Here is a 21588-nt window from a genome sequence, read left to right on the forward strand (position 1 = left end):
TTCATTGCAACATTATTCACCAGAGCAAAAATATGGAACCAACCTAGATGTCCCTCAGTTGATGAGTGGATCAACAAGTTGTGGTATTTGTACACATGGAATTCTATGCTGCTGTCAGAAAAAACAGCATCGACCCATTTGTTAGGAAACGGAAAGCCTTAGAAAAAACCATATTAAGTGAAGTAAGCCAGACTCAAAGGAAATTAGGCTCAATGGTCCCCTTCATTTGTCATAATCAGTAGAAACCTTGGGCTCTACTAGCAGAGATCTGCAATAGAGAAAAACCTTGATACATAAGGCCATATAGTATGAAGCTAATTGAAAAGACCTCCAGGATATTGAAACAAAAGCCATACAATGAATGATTGTTGTCCTTAATGTACTATGTTATCTCTCCTCTCTTTTGCTGTCCCTTGGTTATCTCATATTGTTATAGTATCTCACTTTGTTATCTGATATATTGGATTTATTTGTATTTGGTTATTTGAAATTGGACAGGGAAGGGGAGAAAACCAAGACCTGAGGGCTGGAGGGGAGGGTAATGGGGACCAAGACATGTGAAAGGGTATCAATATATGTGAATTAATGCACATTCTATCTGGCAAATATCATGTAACCCTTTTATTAATTACAATAAAATATATATATATAAAAAAAAGTTGCAAGCCCGGGCTGGGAAGATGGCTTTAGTGGTAGAGTGCTTGCTAGCATGCATGAAGCCCTGGGTTCAATTTCTCAGTAACACATACACAGAAAAAGCTGGAAGTGGTGCTGTGGCAAAAGTGGTAGAGTGCTAGCTTTGAGCAAAAGAAGCTAAGGGACAGTACCCAGGTCCTGAGTTCAAGTTTTAGGTTTGGCAAAAAAAAGTGTATACCAGTACTCAAAATGATGATTTTTTTTTCCTTATTGTTCTTCCCTATACTCATCCAATATAGTAAAACAATTATTTACTTTGTGCTAAGTATACACAGAGATGCTTGAAGGCATGTCGGAAGATACATGTACTTGTCTGTAATTATTGTGGTTAGAGAAGGGGGTCCAGCACCTGGAGATTTTGATATCTTATATATGTATGGGATCTTGAAATTAATCACCACAAGAAGTGAAGAGGAGCTATATATAATTTACCTATACACACACACACACACACACACACACACACACACACACACACACAGAGGGACATCACACAAAAGGCACAGTACTGGGAAAATGATACTTAATCCCCAAGGAGTATTCACTTTTAGGAAGACACTATGGACACTGGGTAATGATGATGTGACATTCATTCAGGTAGGATGTAAAGTATTTGAGAAGCAACCCTCATTCCTTGGGAGTCAAGTAGGACTTCCTGGAGGTGGTGGCACTAAAGTCAGCCACTGCAGATTGAGCAAAGAGAGGCTGGGAAAGGGAAGGTGATTCAGGAGGAGAATAACCAATGAGTTGTGGTGGAACAGTGTACAGCAGAGAAGAGGGAAATGAGATATGCATGTTCTATTGTCTGGAACCCATGAGTGTGTTATATCACATGGCATACGATGAAAAAATTTAAAAGTCAGAGATTGTCCTGGATCATCTAGATGGATCCAGTGAAACTGTAGGGATCCTTATAAGAAGAGACCACTTGTGCCTTTTGCCCCAGAGTACATTGCTTTCAGCCTCAGTGTCTGTAGCAGTAGCTACAGCAGCCTCTGGAAACTAATAGTGATAAATAGGCTGAAGAACTGTGGGCCCTGGGACACAGTTCTGGGGGCAACGAGAGCCTGTGAAAGGATTTAACTTGTATTTCAGAGATATTGTTCTGGCTTTGGTAAGGATGGGATTGAGGAGAGGACTGAGAGAGGTTATGCAGTTGTATGAGGAGTTCACATGGCTTGGGTTGCCTTGGCTTCCAGTGGAGGCTTATGCTCACCTTGGTTTTCCACATCCTTCAGGGGGTCCACCCCTGGAGACAGGATAAAAAACATAGGCATGGCTGGTCCCGATTCTTCAAATGAGGATGCAAAGTCAAGCGCTCTTCCCATGATATACTTGCTTCCTAACTTCTCCTCCACAAAATCTCTGCAGAAAGAAAAGTTCATCTATATCCTAGGGGGAAAAGTGCCAACATTCAAGAAGGAGTGGAGCCCTCTAGAAAAGGAAGTAATGGGTTTACAGGAGCTCTCGTTCAAGCCAGCACTTCCAGCCTCTATTGTGGGCCTCGGGGCTCCTCACCCCAGGTTGGGGGTCCTTCTAAACCACCATGCACCAGGGTCATCACTGAATCTTTTTGTGGATGCTCTTCTCAACAACCCATCTATCAGGATGAGTATGAAATTCAACACAAGCTCTGCTCCATCCCTGCCAAAGATCAAAAGTGTTATTGCATTATTTTCTCTCACACCTTGTTGTTGTCTGGGCTCCCTGTTCTTTCACTCCACTAAATAATGCCCTTTTACAAAGTATCCCACTTTGAGTTCAACAAATCCTCATGGCCGCAGTCATTTATCGAATGTCTCACCAAACTCCAGCCTGTCCCTGAGATTTTGACTCTCCCTGAAAGACACTTTGCCTGCAAGATGCTCACTATGGCTCATTCTCCTGTACCTAATGGCACAGCCTGGCGGTGACCCGGCCCTGCTTGCTGCTCATTGTTGTTGTCCATCCATTTCCTCTCCATTTAATGGCCCTATTGGGTGAGGCCTGCTTCCTCTGGCTGTGTCACTGGTATGGATACACACCAATGTCATCTATGATTTCATTAGGTCACACTGAATTCACTGACCACTGGCACTTGATGACAACAAATCCATGTGGATAATACTCTAAAGTCTCAGTAACCTCACCTCAAGTGATCTTATATTTGTTTTTTTGCTGCTTTGGCCACATAGTTCTCCAGCTACACCCCCATCAATGGAGTTACTTGGGAGCCTCTTCTGTGTTTGAAATCATTAAACATTCCGTGAGAAAAAAAAACAACCATCCCATTATAAGTTGCCCTAAAGACTGAAAGAAAAACTTCTCAGAAGAGGAAATAAGAAAGGTCAATAGAAACATGAAGAAATGCTTGACATCTATGACCATAAAAGAAATGCAAATCAAAACAACTATGAGATTCCACCTCATTCCAGTTAGAATGACCATTATCAAGAAATCTAATAACAACAGTTGCTGGAGGGGATGCACCAAAAGGGAATGGTAATAAACTATTGATGGAGTGTAAACTCGTTCAACCACTCGGGAAAGCAGTATGGTGGTTCCTCAAAAGACTAAACATAGAGCTCCCCTATGATCCAGCAATCCCTCTCCTAGGCATTTACCCAAATGTCCAGAAAAAAGGGCATACTAAAGCTAGTAACATAACCACATTCATTGTGGCAATATTTACCATAGCAAAGATATGGAACTAACCCAGATGCACTTCAGTAGGTGACTGTATCAAGAAGATGTGGTATTTATACACAATGGAAATCTATGCTGACATGGGAAAAGAATGACAGTGGCGGGGGAGGGAAATTGGGACAAAGACACGAAAAAGTTTCTATCTGGCAAATATAATGTAACCCTTCTATTAATTACAATAAAAAAGAAAGAATGATATCATTCTATTTGTAAAGAAATGGAAAGACTTGGAAAAAATATTAAGTGAAGTAAGCCAGACCCAAAGAAACATAGGCTCCATAGTTTCCCTCATTTCCAATAAGTTGTACACATCCAAGATTCTCCTAGCAGAGGACCACAATAGTTCAAAGCTATAACCATATAGGTGGAGGCTAAGTGAAATGAACTCCAGGGCATGGAAACCATAGCAATAGTTTTATTTGTGTTTGTTGTTCTCAACAACAAACTGTGTGATGTTATTTACTCCTCTCTCTCTCTCTCTCTCTCTCTCTCTCTCTCTCTCTCTCTCTCTCTCTCTCTCTCTCTCTCATCTCCTTCTTATTTTTTTTATTTTATTGTGTTTCATTTTGTTTCTCTCACTGTATCTGATTTTGGTACCTGGCATATTGTATGTATATTTGTTTATTTGAAAGAGGAAGGGAAGGGAAAAACCAAGATGATTGAGAAGGGGTGGGGGGAGGGAAACTGGGAGAAAAACATCGGAATGGGTATCAGTGTTCAAGAAGTAATGTACCCACTACCTGATGAATGTAACTGTAACCCCTTTTTACATCACCCTGACAATAAAATACAATCAGAAAATAAAGAATTATAGCTGCTCATCTAGATTATCCAGTATTAGCCACAGTTAGTCCCTTATTTGATTGGGTTTGAGGTCAGTCTGGTTCATAATATCTGGCAGCTGTGACTTTGGATTCCTGCCTCCCGGGGTTAAAGATGCATTAAAGATCACAAGCATGTTAAAAAAAAAGGCTAGTAGCAATGCTAAGCACATAATCAGTCATTAGAAGGCAAATTGCATCAATTTCATGAAAATTTCAGTCAAGTTCAGCTTTTGGGCCATGGTCTATGGAAGCTGGAAAAACCCCAGTTACTGTTTCTAGGGCAGCAATAACAAAAGCAGTAGAACATTGTTGTTCAGATGCCTTTTGTTTTACGTTATATAATTAAACTGGAAAGTTGCTCTTAAAACTGATAAATGGAAAGTTTAGTTCTAGGTCTCATAGTCTTCTGAATTTTTTCCTGCCCTACTTAACTTATACTAGGATGATTATAAAAGCTTTGGGTTTACAGTCAGCTTTCAGTTTGGGAAACATAGATAAGCTATGTTAAATACTTGTGTCTCAGTTTCTTCATATTTTTCATGTACCTAGGTCTCTTCAGTTATTCTCCATCTTAGTTATAGCCACCATCATATTAATAATCATTTGTTCAAACCAGAATCCTAGGAATATGTACTGCCTTTGGCCACCAAATCAAAGCAGCACAGACTGGGTTATTTAGCCAACAGGAAATTTCTTTCAGGTCTAGAGGGTGGAATAAAAACCAGCTCAAGGCATTAATCTCAATGTACCTTAACATCGCCAGATTCTTTGTACCTTATTCTCTTCTTCAAAGGACATGAATCCTATTGAATTAGGGCCCCTCTAGGATGGATAATCTCATTTAAATAACTTATCCTACTAAAGGTCCTAAATCTAAATGAAGTCATTTGCATTTACAGCTTTAGTCTATGAATTTTAGAGGATGTAGTTCAGTCATTCCATCATAGGATAATTAGTAATATATTCTTAAAAGTTAACATAATACCAAGACTTATTCTGTACCATCAGTGCAATATCTCTTATATTATCCAAATTAAATCCAAATTCTCTAAATTAGTTATTGCAACCTTTTACAGGAGTAAATGCAGTCATTTCCCAACTGGTTTTATTCAGTCTCTTTAGCATCTTATATGTCTTCCAAGGAGCAACAGTATAAAATAGAACAGGGTATCTTGCTCCCTGTATTTCATCTGCCTTTCATGACATGAAATCTTAACACAGCACAAATTTCAACCACCATATATGCCATGCTTCTAGATTTTTCTTCCTTCCTTCCTTTCTTCCTTCCTTCCTTCCTTCCTTCCTTCCTCCCTCCCTCCCTCCCTCCTTCTCTCCCTCCCTCCTCCTCTTCCCCTGTATCCCTCTCTTTCTTTCTTTCCTTCTTTCTTTCTTTCTTTCTTTCTTTCTTTCTTTCTTTCTTTCTTTCTTTCCTTTCTTTTGTTCTTTCTTTCCTTTCTTTTGTTCTTTCTTTCTTTCTTTCTTTCTTTCTTTCTTTCTTTCTTTCTTTCTTTCTTTCTTTCTCTCTCTCTTTCTGCTACCTCTACCACACTGACCTAATTTCAGTTTTCCAAAAGTCCTGTATTTTCTTCCATACAAGTATGGGTACATACTCTATCCTGCTCTTACTATCTCTCTCAGGGAAGCCTTCCTTGATCTTCATGACTAGAGCAATCCTTCTACTTATGCATTCTTACAGCCACTTTTAAGACTTATCACAGTTGCAACATTAATTTGTTTATGAGATTATTTGATTATTGTCTGCTTTTCCCTCTAGAATATAAGACCCTTCAAAGTATTGCTATGAGGAATGAATGAGATAATGAATATAAAATACTTTATCCAATGCATGGTCCTTAGTAAGTGCTAAATTGATTTTGGCTTTTATACTTATTATTGGGAGAGAGAAATTTGCTTTTCATTACCAAATCCATCACACGATGCCAACCTTAAAATGTTACCAATGTTTAATACATGGTTAGAATTCAACGATTGTTTACAGCTACCCATGATTATGCATTTGGATTCTCTTCTTTATAGAGTTTTGCCTTTGTCAATTATTAGTATGTGACCTTGGGCAATATGCCTACCTTTCCTAATAATGAGGCCAGCTTCAACCAGCTGATATCAAAATCAGCCAAAAGCAATGATCTTGAGTGGGTAAGAGCTTGTATATATTATTTCTAGTATCTCACATTATACGTAGAAGTTTCATGCTAGTCTTTCTTGTAGGGTCTGGAAAGCAAGTGGCATCCTAGAAAAAGTATTTTATACTAAAAATCAAACTTTACCCTCACTAAGATACATGTGGATTTCACATTTATGTTCAAAGTGAACATTTGTTTCCTCTTCAACCACCAGGAGAATAATTATAAGCACACTGGTCTTTCAATGATAAAGCTACAAGGAACAACAATATGGGTAGCCTTTTCTCTGTTGGGCATTTTTAAACCTAAATTTATTCACCTCTATTTCCATCTTTGCCTTTGTCTTTCCTATGACTGACAACTGAGCCTTGAACACAGATGGAGCTGAGAAGTTATTATTCTCATTAGTGAATTCTGTCTTGACAAAAAGATAAACTGCACAATTACTTTAAACAGGAATCTCCTCCACAGTGAATTGGAGTGTTAATTCACACATCATTAACTGAAAGAGAAAACTTGGGGGAGCAGATAATCAGCTGGGAATGGAGAAATCACTGTAGTTGCAGCTTTTAGGAACCAAGTCCTGAAAAAAACAATTGTAAATAAAATGTAAGCAACTTTGAAATGATAAAGCTGTGAAGGAATGGGAAGTGATTTACAAAGCCTCCATTTGTACATACCATTTCAGAGTTTGTTTCATCTCCAAAATAAGAACAAATCTGAAGAGTCTAACTTCTAGATGCCCTGTTAAAAACAAAAATCAAAGACAAGAAAGAGCACTGTCAACACATACACACCACACACACACACACACACACACACACACACACACACACACACACACACATCTCCACCATCAGTCACCACCACCACTATTACAATAGTGGAATTGGGAATCCACTGGGACTTGCTTATCATTTGAAAACATAATTGCAGCACAGCAAGTGTTGAAAATAGCTCTAAAGGGAGGGGAAGTAGAAGAATCTGAAATTTGTCAGTATTCAGTTGCACATCTATTCTCTTATTTCTTTTCCAGTAACTTACATATCTGATCTGTAGATAAGCACGACAAGATGCTTAGCTTAGAATCCTCCCTTTCATACAGTGCTTATCAACTCTGACCTTGCACAAATTATTTGAACTTTATGGTCTCAGTTTTCACATAGGTAGACAAATATACTTGCAAAGTTTCAAATTATCAAAGACTTAGAACGCTAACCAGCACACCAGGAGTAGAGCCTGATATTATCTAACAGCGACAAATTATCTCTTCATATTATTTATATTAACACTTTTTTCATATATTTTATTGTAATTAATAGAAGGGTTACATTATATTAACACTAACTTTTTGAATGGAGTCAGATGCACCCCCAAGTTAAATTCATTCTCTCTACATAGAAATGTCTTCATTATAGAGATTTAGTATCAAAGCACATGGTTGCCAAGAATATTTTCTTCTATTTTTATGTTTTCATTTTAATTTATTTTGTCCATTTTAAAGTTAGGACATATAAGACCTTTAGTTTTATTAGTGACCAATTTAAAAACAGAAACTGATTTTATATACATGTTGATATACAAAGGTATTTTTACCACACACACACACACACACACACACACACACACACACACACACATAATTCTAGTTCCTTAGAACCTACTAGTCAAGCAGCAAGACATAAATGCCACCAGAGCCCAGCACAAAGAGCTCCTTCTAGGAACCAGCAGCAGTGTTCAGTGAATTGTTACATATAGAACCAACTTGGCACACATACACTAACAATGGGAAGGTGTGATCTTTAGTAATGGAAGATAAATTTTGCTCTTTATGCTGCTTTTTAAATTTAAAGCTCTGGGATGAAACAAAAAGCAGTACAATACATCGTGCTATAATTCTAAACTCCATGACCAAGTACTATTTTATTAGTTGTCGCAGAGTCTGCATGTTTTGAGAACTATTCATGGGCTTCTCAAAGTCAATTATATGTGTGTGTATATATATATATATATATGTATGTATGTATACATGCATATATATGTATGTATGTATATCTGCATTTAACCAGTCAAAATCAGCAAGGGTTTAAGTATTTATATCTAGTTAACTGTAGAATTTGATGGATCCCATAATGGAAAGCAGTATCCTTTTGTATTGGATCACCATCTTACATACATTGTGACCCATTTCTGTACATGGAGTTAGAATCAAGAACCACTTCACAATTTTTTGCTGAAAAGTTTGTAATATAAAATAATGCATTTACTACCTATGACTTTGAAAAAAAGTTGTAAGATTTGAAACTAGGGCATTCCCCTTTTAAGACCAATTGTAAGTCAACAAAATAAACTTTTTAAGTCAGTTTTTTTCTTCTACAAGTATCTTCTAGTGAATATTTTATTTTCCTATGTGAAACATCACTTAGAAAAACAAGAGCAAAGTGGATAGTAGTTACACAGAATGAATGTTAAAATATGAGAAAATTTCATACTGTCAAATTATAGCACATGATACATTAAAAAGGTATATGGAGCCCGGTTTGGTGGCTCACGCCTGTAATCCTAGCTACTCCAGGAGGCTGAGATCTGAAGATCAAATTTCAAAGCCATCCCCAGGCACTAAAGACCTCAAGATTCTTATCTCCAATTAACTACCAGAAAACCAGAAGTGGAGCTGAGGCTCCAGGGCTAGGGTGGTAGTGTTGAGCTGAAGAACTTGGGGACAGCACCCAGGCCTAGGGGTAGGGTGGTAGCTTTTAGCTGAAGAGCTCAGGGACATTGCTCAGGCCGAGAGTTCAAGCCCCATAACCTACAAAAAAAATGACTGGTAATAATTCATGCAGTGTAAAAGAGTAATGATATGATGTGTATAAAAAAAGGATAATTCAGTAAATTAACTCAGGCAATGAAACAGTATGAATAATATGTATATATGGATCACTCTATAGTTATACACACACACACACACACACACACACACACACACACACAAACTACACTTTACTCTGAAAAGGAAGTACCATACTAAATCATTAATATCATAATATGTAAGTGGTTGGACTTTGACTCCAGGTATTTTTTGTATTTTCGGTAGTGCTGATGTAACTCAGATCCTTGGAACTCTGGGCCATATGCTTGCTAGGCTGTTCTCATGTTATATCTCCAGCTTTTAATTTTTCATATTTAAGGTATAATTTTCTTTATACCTGATCATGTACCTGGATAATAATCCAAATTAGGTTAGGCTTCCTGTCATAGCTGGGATAATACATGGGCACTGTCATTAGCTTTTTTCCATTGATACGGAATCTCATGAACTTTTCTGCCCTGAGCTGCATTGCATTATTATCCTTTTCAATTTTAGCCTCTCACCCAGCTCAAGACAGATATGCACCGTTGCACCTACATATGTCTTGATAAGGCATCTCCTGAAATTTTCTGCCCAGCCTGTTCTAAAACCATGATCTTTTATATCTAAGCCTTCAAAGTAGCTAGGATTACAGGCATTACAGTACCACCAAGATTTTGCCTTTACTGTACATCTAAGAAAGACTTTTGCAGAAAAAAGTTGGATATTTCATTTCACTTTACTTCAGCCTATCTTCTCATTGAGAGTTGAGAGGAGAAAATATGCAATACATATCTATATCTCTCTCTCTATATATGTACATATATCTCATATGTTATATATACACATGTACATATATGTATGTAAACCCATACTGAACAAACATTATCTAATCTATAACCAACTATTTTAAAAAATATTAGTGTTAATTACCCAAAACTTTTATATAGTATACATTACTGAGATTTTTATTTCTATTTTGATGGGTAAATGAAAACATTTTAGCATGTGTAACAAATAATATTATAGTGGGATTTGGAATTGTGACACTGTTTTCCAAAGATAAATTTCTGCATCCTTGTACATATGAAAATATGGTTTATTAGTATTTACTGGGTGATATTGTGATTGTTTGAATTCAAACTACCAATTCAGATTGTTATAATGATCAATCTTGCTCAATTCATTGTCAAAATATAAATTTCCATAATTTAACATATAGCTTTCCTGATGCAACATAATGAGCTATCTTTTTTTAAATTTTTTTGCCAGTCCTGGGCTTGAGCTCAGGGCCTGAGCGCTGTCCTTGGACTTACTCAAGGCTAGAGCTTTACCACCTCAGCACCACTTCCAGCTTTTGTGTATGTGTGTGTGTGTGTTTGTGTGTGTTCTTTTTTTTTGCATTTTTTATTGTAATTAGTAAAAGGGTTACATGATATTTGCCAGATAGAAGGTGCATTAATTCACATACATTGATACCCTTTCACATGTCTTGGTACCCATTTCCCTCCCCCCCCACCCCCCACCCATCTTGGTTTTCCCCCCTTCCCTATCAAATTTCAAATAACCAAATACAAATAAATTCAATATATCAGATAACAAAGTGAGATACTATAACAATATGAGATAACCAAGGGACAGCAAAGGAGATGAGAGACAACATAGTACATTAAGGACAACAATCATTTGTTATATATATATGTGGTACTGAGGAATTGAACCCAGATCTTCATGCATGCTAGGCAAGCACTCTACCACTAGGCCAAACTCCCAGCCCCATGAGCTATCTTCTTAATTAAATTGATTATAGCACGTCTAGTCAAGCAGATGGAAATTCAATTGGTAAACTAGGACATTTAAGAAAATCTAGACCTATCACATAGCTTACACTACACAGAACCAAACCTACAACCAAGCAAGTCTTTTTCTGAAGTAGAATTTCCCTCAATAAAAGCTTAACCATAAACTCTTCTGGCAGTTAGCTACTATAAGGGTCTGCCCATCCATACGACTCTGCTCTAAGGCATACACTAAGCAAAATGAACTTTTCTGCCTTTGCAGAGTCCTCATACCAAAAGAGATATTTACTCTTAGCATTTACTATTATTTTTGGAAAATCAAACTGCTTGTGCGATTCTTCCCCCAGTTCCTTCCCCTTTCTGCACTACTAAAAGCACAGCTAGTAAGATGCCTTTACCTAATGCATGCAGTCTTATAACTCCCATTTTCCAGCCTCTTATGGTAACTTATTGTCTTAAAGAAAACTCAACATGATTCTTAGCTAGATAAACAGGCCCTTCATGAACAGCTCTTTACCTATTACTTACGCTTATGTGCCTTTCACTCACACTTAAGCTTGTTACAATTTCCCAAAGATGTTACACACATTTGTACATCTTTTTCTTCTGTAGAAAATCTATCTCTAGGGCTGGGAGTTTGGCCTAGTGGTTAAAGTGCTCGCCTAGCGTGCATGAAAACCCAGGTTCGATTCCTTGGTACCACATATATGGAAAAAGCCGGAAGTGGTGCTGAGGCTCAAGTGGTAGAGTTCTAGCCTTGAGAAAGTCCAAGGACAGTGCTCAGGCCCTGAGCTCAAGCCTAGGACTGGCAAAAAAAAACAACAAAAAAAAAACAAAAAAAAAAGAAAATCTATCTCTATATGTAAATTTTGCTATAATTTCCTAAATTCTTTCCTTTTTGCCAGTCCTGGGGCTTGAACTCAGGTCTGGGCACTGTTCTTGGGCTTTCTCAAGGTTAGAGCTATACCATTTGAGCCACAGCACCACTTCTGGCTTTGTGCATGGTAGGCAAGCACTCTACCACTAGGCCAAACTCCTGGCCCACTCCTTTCCTTTTTAATTATGGAAAAATAAACAGATCATGGACAATTATGCAGTAAATTCTTATGCACATAACATTCTAAAAAGATTCTTGAAAATGATATTTTAAGTTCAAGTTTCTTGGTTACATTGCTCACAAAATAAAAGCAATCCTTTATGTAAATTCCAGATATATTATTTATCCAGATGGTTATATATGTACTGTATACATTTATGTGTATTGTCTTATGTTATTCTACAATAGGTTTTTTTGTGTGTGGGTCATGGGAGTTGAACTCTGGCCTGGATGCTATCCCTGAGGCTCTTCAGCTCAAGGCTACTGCCTTATCCCTTCCCTAGAGCCACAGCCCCACTTCCCCTTTTTTAATGATTGATTGGAATGCCTGGGCTGGCTTTGAATTTCAATCCTCAGATCTTAGCCTCCTGACTAGATGGGATTACAGGCGTGAGCCACTTCGCCCAGCTTCTGCAATAGTTTTATCTCTTAAAATACATAGAAATATTGGAATTGGTGTATATAATTCTGTGAATAACTTATTTAAGTATTTTTACTTTTACTTACGGGATTTAATTCACTAATATACAACTCATCTAATTTCCAATGGATGAACATTTTAAATCATTTTCAATTTCTCTCTGTTACAAATGGTGCATGCTAAGTATACTGTACAACTCACCTTATATACAAAAGAGAGTTTAGGGCATCTAGAAATGAGTATATTTTTTAGGGTTTTTTTTGGGCCAGCCTTGGGGATGAGCTCAGGGCCTGAGCACTGTCTTGGACTTTCTCAAGGCCAGAGCTCTATTGCTTGAGCCTCAGCACCACTTCTAGCTTTTTTTCAATGTATGCGGTACTAAAGAATCGAACCCGGGTCTCCATGCATGCTAGGCAAGCACTCTATCACTAGGCCAAACTCCCAATCCATATTTTTAGTTTTATCACACTTAACTCTCTTCTTTTTTTCATATATTTTACTGTAATTAATAGAAGGGTTACATTATATTTACCAGATAGAAGGTGCACTAATTCACATACATTGATATCCTTTCTCATGTCTTGGTCCCCATTTCCATCCCCCCACCCCCACCCCTCATCTTGTTTTCCCCCCTTCCCTATTCAATTTCAAATAACCAAATACAAATATATCCAATATATCAGATAACAAAGTGAGATAGTGCAACAATATGAGAAAATCAAGGGACAGCAAAAGAGATGAGAGATAACATAGTACATTAAGGACAACAATCACTCATTATATGGCTTTTGTTTCTATATCCTAGAGGACCTTTCATTTAGCATCATACTGTATGGCCTTATGTATCTAGGTTTTGCTCTATTGCAAATCTCTGCTAGGAGAGCCCAAGGTTTCTACTGATTGTGACAAATGAGGGAAACCATTGAGCCTATGTTCCTTTGAGTCTGGCTGACTTCACTTAATATGATTTTTTCTAAGTCTTTCCATTTCCTTACAAATGGGGCAATGCCATTCTTTCTGACAGCCGCATAGAATTCCATTGTGTACAAATAACTACATCTTGTTGATCCACTCATCAACTGAGGGACATCTGGGTTGGTTCCATATCTTTGCTATGGTAAATAGTGCTGCAATGAACATCGTTGTGCTAGTGGATTTAGTATGTCCTTGTTTCTGGATAATTGGGTATATGCCAAGTAGTGGAATTGCTGGGTCATAGGGGATCTCTATGTTTAATCTTTTGAGGAACTGCTATACCATTTTCCATAGTCACACTTATCTTTCTTCTATTTGTTGTCCATTAAATTATAAACTTTTATATTGCCACCAATATATCTAAGTGTCCTTACTTTTCTGCTTCTCCTATGTTTGATATTGCAGAATATATCTTTTAATTTAAAACTAAATTTAACTATAGGAGCCTATCAAGATTTATTTCTTTACATATTGATTGATATTTGGTATTTTTTTCATTTTTGCCTATTAGGCATAGAGATGCACAACAGAAACCATACAGGCATAGATGCATCTTATTATAACCAGGAAAAGACAGAAATCTGTTCACCTTTGTGACAAATTCTTTGTTGGATTCTTTAAGCTGAAACAATGTTTTACAATGGTATATCACACTCAGTCTTTTCATGTTTAGAGAAGAATGTGTGGAAAGATATCCAGCATGTACAGAATCTACTGTTTTAATCATACTTTCCCTTCATTTCATTTCTTCCTTTATATCACCTATATCTTGTATCCAGCAGGAAGCCTTTCTTGAACTTCCAAGATGTGTTTATCACATTTCAGCTGTATTTTTTCACTAAAATCTGATTGTCTCCACCAAGCCATTTGTTATGTTGCATTGTTTTACGGATCCTTGACATAAATTTGATTTCTTTATTAATCTATATATCCCATTAAAACATACTAAAGTAGCCCAGGCACCATAGCTCATACCTCTAATTCTAGCTACTCAGGAGTCAGGTATCTGAGGATTATGGTTCAAAGAAGCCTGGCCAGGAAAGTTCCTGAGACTCTTATCTCCAATTAACCCTCCTTCCCTCCCCCCCAAAAAGCTGTAAGTGAAACTGTGGCTCAAGTGGTACAGAACAAAGCAGCTCACCAACAGTGACCTAAGTTCAAGCTTCAATACTGGCACACATAGGTAAACACACATACACACACATACACACAAATATAGTCCCTACACACCATATATTATCAATATTTATTTTATAGGTTAAGAAATTAAACATTTTTTCATTTATATTTTTCCCAGGAACTCTTGGCACTGTTCCAGAGCTTTTCCTTTCAAGACTACGGTTTCACCACTAGATCCACAGTGCAACTTACAGCATTTTTTGCTGGTAAAATTGAGATGAATTCCTCACCAATTTAACTGCTGATTTGTTGTTGTGTTGTTTTGTTTTCCAGTCATGGGACTTCAACTCAGGACCTGGGCACTGTCCCTGAGCTTCTTTTGCTCAAGGCTAACCCTCTACCACTAGAGATACAGCACCATTTCTGAATTTTCTGTTGATGTGGTACTGAGGAATTGAACCCAGGGCTTTATCCATACTAGGTACGCACTCTAACACTAACCACATTCCCAGGCCTCTGGACTGGCTTTGAACCACAATTTTCCGATCACAGCCTCCTGAGTAGTTAGGATCACAAGTGTGAGATATAAGAGCATTCATTCTTACCACAAATGTAAAATACAATGTCTATATTTTAGAACTTAAAAATAATACTGGACTTCCTGTGCACGAGCACAGAGTCCAGCCGTGGCTGCCCAAGATCCGGGATCCAGAGGCATGGTCGTCACCAGGTCTTCCCTGCATGAGGCCCTCAGCACGGGGATCCCAGAAGAAGAGTTCTGCTGCAGAAGAAATCCAAGCACATGCAAAAAGCAGGAAGGAACCTAAATATGATGTCGTTTCTGTTGCTGCCACACTGAGTCCTGGCAAACAAAGTTCATCTAAAAAGAGGCAGAGCAGAACTTCAGGCTTACAAACAGAGATCATTGAATTGTTTACAGATGGAGACACCTCTGAAGTGGAATCAAACTGTTCTGTGTTTGAGGTCCAGGATCGCATTGTAAGAATAACCAGGAGAAGGCAAATCATAATTGCATCTTCTCCAAGTTCTAGTGTTAGAAAAAGAAAGAAAATAAATGAGCCTCTTACTGAAGAAATTGTGTCTGAAACAGAATTGCACACTTCATCTATTTCTAGAATTGTGCCCTCCACAGAAATAAGGGCTAAGTCTAGAATACATCCAAGCCAAGAAGCAAAAGCAGGAGCTGATTCTGATGCTGAATCATGCTCAGATATCTCATTCTCTGGAACTACACCAAGGACAACAATCAAGAATATGCACAAGAACTTACAGGAACAAATAGAGAAGAAAGATGCTAAGACTGTATCTCAAATTGAAAAACAAATCAAGGATACTTCTATGAAGTCAGAGGATCTAGATACCAAGACCTCTCAGTTTCCAACAGAAACACTTTCCCAAATACCTAAGTCAGCTTTCTATAATATAACAGAAGAAAAACAGACAGATGTTGCATCTCTTCAAGAAATAAGAAAGAATTGTAAGAATTTGAATGAAGCAGACGTAATAGTAATAGATGATGAAAAAGAAATTAACCAGAAAAATTCTCAGATGAAGAGCCTTTCTGGTCTTCGAAAACTAACCTCTAGCAGTTAAGTTCTCAAACACATTCAACCCCAAACAGAACCACAGCAAAGACCTCAGATCTAAATTGTGAGGCTATAATGAAATCATTAGCTCAGAAGTTTGCAGTTGTGAAAGTGGACAGATGGAATGAAGGAATAAAGGGCAACATAAAAGCAAACGACTTGACAACATTCATTCATCTTGGTGGTAATAGTAACGATGAAGAATTTATAGGTGTAGATGTTGGTAGTAGTGAAGATGAAGAGATGACAGATGTAGATGTCAATGAAGATAAGAATAGTGAAAGGGATGTTGATTTTGAGTGTGAAACCACACTATATAACTCTGAGCTAAACACATCTCCAAATATAGGGGATTCTGTCTTACTAGTTCTCAGCAGTGATGAAAGTCAGCAATCTGAAAGCAATGACAATGAAGAGGACACTGTGTGTTTTATTAATAATAGTGGCCAAAAGGAATCGCCCAGTAGAGAATCAAAAAATGAGTCATGTGATAATGCTTTGTTTGTAATTGACACCACTCCTGGAATAAGTGCAGATAAAAAGTTTTACTTGGAAGAAGAAGACAAGGCAAGTGAGGTTGCTACTGAGGAAGAAAAAGAGGAACAGGAAGAGGATGAAAACAGTGACGAATCATCAGGGAATGATGAAAATAAGGAGGATGATGAATTTAGTGATGAGGAAGATTTGCTAAATAACACAAAGTCTAAACTCCTGAGGTTGACAAGTACCAGCATAGATACTGGACTGAGTATCAAGCAAATGGGTGGTCTGTATATTAACTTCAATGCAGACAAACTAAAGTCCAAGAGAACTCTAACACAGACCAAGGAGAAAAAGAAAAATGAGCTTCTTCAAAGCATTGTGTCGCACCCTATAGAGAATCAAAGCATCAACTTCAAAAGAAGCATAGGAAAGAGCGACAAAAAACAGCCGACGATGGCTGGTTTGGTATGAAAGCTCCTGAACTAACAGAGGAACTGAAAAATGACCTCAAAGCACTGAAGATGAGAGCAAGCATGGACCCAAAAAGATTTTATTAGAAAAATGATAGAGATGGCTTCCCTAAGTACTTCCAGATTGGAACCATTGTTGACAATTCAGCTGATTTCTACCACTCAAGAGTTCCCAAGAAGCAAAGGAAAAGAACTATTGTGGAAGAACTGCTGGCTGATTCTGAGTTCAGAAGATATAACTGAAGGAAGTATTCGGAGATCATGGCTGAAAAGACAGCAAATGCAGCAGGAAGAGGGTTCCGAAAGAAGAAGAAATTTCACAATTAAGATTCATCAAGCAAAATACAATATTGTACATTTCTCTTTACTTGCTAAATATATTTTTAAAACAATATCACATAATTTAATACAGACGATCTGTAAAGGGAATTATTTGGAAATAAGCCCATATTATAATCTTGAACAATTTTTTTCTTCTCTTTTTTTGTGGGGAAGGAGGGGTGTCAATATTCAAAAAGTATGACAAACTTTGTATAGTACTGGGGACTAAATACAGGGTGTTGTCTATGGGAGGCAAGTACTGAGCAACTCATTTGCTTTTTTTTACAGAGGAGATTTCATTATTACTCTTCACATGTTTACAATGTATCCAGTCAGTATCACCCCCTCTATCATTCCCTGTCCCCCTTAAGAAATAGTATCCTCCAACAAGTTTTCTTGTTTCACACAAGCCACTTCTAAAACAACATGGCCACTCTCACCGTTGAGGACTACAACCAGATGTTATGACAGCAAAGGGGATAGATGCAATATGAAGATAGGTGCCAATCTTGTTAACCTATTTCAGGCACTTGGTATTTTCAGATCCAGTGAGTAGTTGACTTTTTAGCCTTCAAGTTTCTGCCAAGTAACCTGGTTATACCAGTTATCAAGATAATGGAAGTCTATGTGTTGCTAATCTCTATGGCCTCCGAAGTTGATGATTTTGTGACTTTTCACTGATTGATGTCAGAATTGATTCTGGGCTTTTGTGAGGTGGGCTTTTCCTCATAACTATTTTTCCTTTTCTTTGTTCCTTTGTAACCACCTTGAGCTGTATTTGTTCTTAGTTTAGTCATAAATAGTTCCTAGGCTGAAAAAAAATAACACTGAAGAGCAAAGTTTGCTTAAAATTAATTTTAAAAAGCCTCCAAGAATAAGGTAATACTTCTTACTAGTTCCTAATCACTACCTATGTCAGTTAATTTACATTTTTGCTTGAAAATTACAGATCTATATGAAAGAATTTTACTCAACTAGCAGAAACAAGAAACAAAAGTGTATTTCAATGAATAGACATAAATTGCTACAAAGAGAAGACCTGGTATAATCTCAGTACCAATGAAAAGACCTAGTTGTTTTCATTGAATATAAATTTAAAATCTGACTGTTAAAGATTAAAGTGATCTTTGGTTACATAATATTTCAATATCACGCACAAGGAATTATGAAATACTGGCATTTTAAGGTCCTATATCTAAAGAGGTTATGTAAACTAAAGTTATATACAGTATAATGTATTTACAAGGAAAGGATTACAATATTAAAATTTCTTAATATTATGGTAAAGAAAAATAATTGAAGCAATTAATCTTTATTAGAATTATTAATTATTCAAGGAGTTAAATTTTCCATATCCATAGTTATTTACAATACGCTCTGATCAGATTCACCACTTCCATCACTTTCCCATATTCCCCTTCAAACATTCACACTTTCAGCAGGTTTCATTGATATATGTGTGCATGCACATACATATGTATGCATATGAGCTTATGTATAGCTATATATTTACACTTATATGTTACATATAGATAAAATTATATATATATATAGTACTGTACCATATTCACTATTTTTCCTCTTTCTTTCTATTTGCATTCCCTCCTTCTTTGGTAAAATCCTTTTTCTTTCTTAAGAAAATAAAGAGGGTATAATATGATATTTCACATATACATGTATTATCATATTATGTCATTCAGATTAACACTGTCAATTATTCTCTCTTTACTTACTATCCTTTTTTTGGTCAGTCATGGAGCTTGAACTGTAGGCCTGGTTGCTCACTGTGCATTAGCTCAAGGCTAGTGTTCTACCATTTGAGGCACAGCACCACTTCTGGTTTTCCAGTAGTTAATTGGAGATAAGCATCTCATGGACTTTTGTACCCAGGGTGGTTCTGAACCATGATCCTCAGATCTCTGCCTCCTTAGTAGCTTGGATTACAGGCATGATCCACTGGCACCCGGCTTACTCTCCAGTTTTAAATCTGAGTTTCCTATTGATATCTTTGTAGAAAGATGCAATGTATTTCAATGTTATTTACCTTCTAACATTTTCTTTTCCTAACTTTCTTCCATTAGAAACCAATCTTTTCAGTAAAATTGCTGGTTTATCTATCTGTCTCACTATATTACGGTGAAAATGGGAGTACCTTGTTTTTCAAGGACCATACTTACAAAACTTTGTGGGTATTTACAAGAAAGCAAACAAACAATAACACAACAAAAATAATTGCTGTACTGGAATTGGGTAAAACTACTAAGAGATTCTAGTAACCACAGCTGCCAAATAAATTAGGCATGAAACTCTCTAATATGACAACTATAAACATTTCAAAGGCAACAACAGTTTCTTACTATGTGTTAATGATTCCCAAGCTTTCCTGTATGTCAAAATTCCTGGTCTTTCACCTCTGAATAAGCTGGCTTAAATGTCTTGTGTGGAGTACAACCTGAACATCTGGATTTTAAAGGTCTCTACAGGATTCTAATGCATAAGAAAATGTAGAAATAATTTTTGTATTATTTATATTAATAACATTTATGTTTATTGCATTCTATTGAGGATGAATAATACAAAGCAAATCTTTATGTTATGCTTGATATTATAAAGCCCATGCTATAAATTAATTTCCCACCCCTGATAATAATGATAAAGCTCAAGTCAATTTAGAACTTAATAAAATGATTTTTCCAATGTCACATCCCTAATAAGTGCCAGATTCAGTATTCAAAATCAAGCCTAATTAGTTTGGTAGTATGCTATCCATAATGCATTACACATGATATTAATGTAGTAACAATACAGTAACCGTGTTATCCAAAACCTGACTGGAAATCATATCAGGGGATATTGAGTGATATTGTAATAGGCATCTGGGAACTTGTTGTTTATAACAATTCTGTTGTGGATATACATTCATTTTCTACATTACACAAGGGAACATCACTAAGCAACAGTAGGTCCTTAGAAAGGAAACTTTAGCATTTAATACACAGTAAGCTCATAGTAATTCAGTAAATGTACCACAAGTACAAAAACAACTAAGACAATGTTAGGTTGGATTTGTAAAAATATGTTATCTAGATTGAAAGAGGCAATAACCTGGGCTGTGTTATCAGAACATGCATAAGTACTATTTACAGTTTTGAATATCTTCCATTGCTAACATCTACAGTGAAATATTGCACAATACCATACCTAGAATATTTAAAGATATTTTAAAAATTCAGGTTTTAAGTTATAGAAAGATAATGCAGTAACATTCACTATATTACATCCTATAAACTAACACAGTCTTATAATCTAATACATTAATGTTTCAAGGACAAAAACCTATGAATGTATATACTGCATGGCAAGATGAAGGGTTTTGGAGTTTAAATTCTGCTTCCCTCACATTTGCTAAGCTGATGCTCCATCATATTTTACCATTTATTTTGGAGATGAAGTCTAGTAAACTCTTCTGTACAGGCTGGTTTCAAACCATAAAACTCTTATCTTAGCCCCCTGATTAGCTAACATTACACATGTGAGCCACAAGCACCTGGAAACTAAGGGATTTTTTACATTTTATTTCGTTGTAAAGGTGATGTACAGACAGGTTACAGTTATATAAGTAAGGTATTGAGTACATTTCTTTTCAAACAGTGTTACACCCTCCCTCATTTTCTCTTGCTTTTCCTCTCTCCATCTCCACTCCCCTCCAAAAGCTGTAAAGTCCGTGTATTGTCCAATGACTATCTCAGTTGCATTGGGTCACCTGTTGTCCCACTGGTTTCTGTGTTTTCCCCTTCCCTTCCTCATACCACATAAATTTGTATACGAGACAAAGGGAACAAGAAAGCAATATTACACAAAGGGTTGGGGTTTCACTAGGGCTCCTTGGCACAAGCCGAAATTTTCTAAATAAAGATCCAGAGACACAACAAATCAAAGAAAGGCTGGATAAATGGGATTGCATTAAACTGTGGAGCTTCTGCAAGTCAAAGGACATAGCCAGCAAGATAAATAGAAAGCCACAAAGGTTGGGAAATATCTTCACTACATATAAGGGCCTGATACAACTCCACGTATGTTCAAGCTACTGAAAACATCCA

General features: G+C 36.9%; 1 pseudogene; it reads left to right on the forward strand.

The window, feature by feature from the left end:
- Positions 1-15323: 15323 nt before the first annotated feature.
- On the forward strand, positions 15324-17510 carry LOC150041462 (deoxynucleotidyltransferase terminal-interacting protein 2-like; annotated as a pseudogene).
- The last annotated feature ends 4078 nt before the right edge of the window (positions 17511-21588 follow it).

Source organism: Megascapheus bottae, chromosome X (genome assembly GCF_031878675.1).
Source record: "Megascapheus bottae isolate mThoBot1 chromosome X, mThoBot2.hap1, whole genome shotgun sequence".
Taxonomy (NCBI): Eukaryota; Metazoa; Chordata; class Mammalia; order Rodentia; family Geomyidae; genus Megascapheus; species Megascapheus bottae.